Raw genomic sequence first — 1465 nt, forward strand, 5'->3', positions numbered from 1 at the left:
CTATGAAATCAGTAGGGATATAATGGTCTTCAACTTTAACCAGAACACCCTCTACAAGTCCATGGGCTTGTTTTCTTGAATTGTCTGCCATCTCTAGTGAGATTTTTGCAGTTTGCACCTCAGAGATCCCTAACTTCTCCATTACAGAGAGAGGCATGAGGTTTACACTTGACCCTAGGTCACACAAGGCCTTCTTGAAGGTCATGGTGCCTATGGTACAAGGTATTGAAAACTTCCCAGGATCCTGTCTCTTTTGAGGCAGTTTCTGCCTAGACAAGTCATCCAGTTCTTTGGTGAGCAAAGGAGATTCATCCTCCCAAGTCTCATTTCCAAATAACTTGTCATTCAGCTTCATGATTACTCCAAGGTATTTAGTAACTTGCTCTTCAGTGACATACTCATCCTCTTCAGAGGAAGAATACTCATCAGAGCTCATGAATGGCAGAAGTAAGTCCAATGGAATCTCTATGGTCTCATTTTGAGCCTCAGATTCCCATGGTTCCTCATTGGGGAACTCATTGGAGGCCAGTGGACGTCCATTGAGGTCTTCCTCAGTGGCGTTCACTGCCTCTCCTTCCTCCCAAAATTCGGCCATGTTGATGGCCTTGCACTCTCCTTTTGGATTTTCTTCTGTATTGCTTGGGAGAGTACTAGGGGGAGTTCAGTAATTTTCTTGCTCAGCTGACCCACTTGTGCCTCCAAATTTCTAATGGAGGATCTTGTTTCAGTCATGAAACTTTGAGTGGTTTTGATTAGATCAGAGACCATGGTTGCTAAGTCAGAGGTATTCTGCTTAGAACTCTCTGTCTGTCTGTTGCTGAGAAGATGATGGAAAAGGCTTGCTATTGCTAAACCTGTTTCTTCCACCATTATTGTTGTTGAAACCTTGTTGAGGTCTCTGTTGATCCTTCCATGAGAAATTTGAATGATTTTTCCATGAAGGATTATAGGTGTTTCCATAGGGTTCTCCCATGTAATTCACCTCTTCCATTGAAGGGTTCTCAGGATTATAAGCTTCTTCCTCAGATGAAGCCTCCTTAGTACTGCTTGGTGCATTTTGCATTCCAGACAGACTTTGAGAAATCATATTGACTTGTTGGGTCAATATTTTGTTCTGAGCCAATATGGCATTCAGAGTGTCAATCTCAAGAACTCCTTTCTTCTGACCAGTCCCATTGTTCACAGGATTCCTTTCAGAAGTGTACATGAATTGGTTATTCGTAACCATTTCAATCAGCTCTTGAGCTTCTGTAGGCGTCTTCTTCAGATGAAGAGATCCTCCAGCAGAGCTATCCAAAGACATCTTGGACAGTTCAGAGAGACCATCATAGAAAATACCTATGATGCTCCATTCAGAAAGCATATCAGAGGGACACTTTCTGATTAATTGTTTGTATCTTTCCCAAGCTTCATAGAGGGATTCTCCTTCCTTCTGTCTGAAGGTTTGGACTTCCACTCTAAGCTT

General features: G+C 42.5%; 1 non-coding gene across 1 annotated transcript; it reads left to right on the forward strand.

Annotated features, from left to right (window-relative positions):
- Positions 1-1357: 1357 nt before the first annotated feature.
- LOC112798606 (small nucleolar RNA R71) lies at positions 1358-1465 on the forward strand. Its single transcript, XR_003200211.1, has one exon. It is a non-coding gene; the product is annotated as a small nucleolar RNA R71 (small nucleolar RNA).

This window comes from Arachis hypogaea, chromosome 4 (genome assembly GCF_003086295.3).
Source record: "Arachis hypogaea cultivar Tifrunner chromosome 4, arahy.Tifrunner.gnm2.J5K5, whole genome shotgun sequence".
NCBI classification, from domain to species: Eukaryota; Viridiplantae; Streptophyta; class Magnoliopsida; order Fabales; family Fabaceae; genus Arachis; species Arachis hypogaea.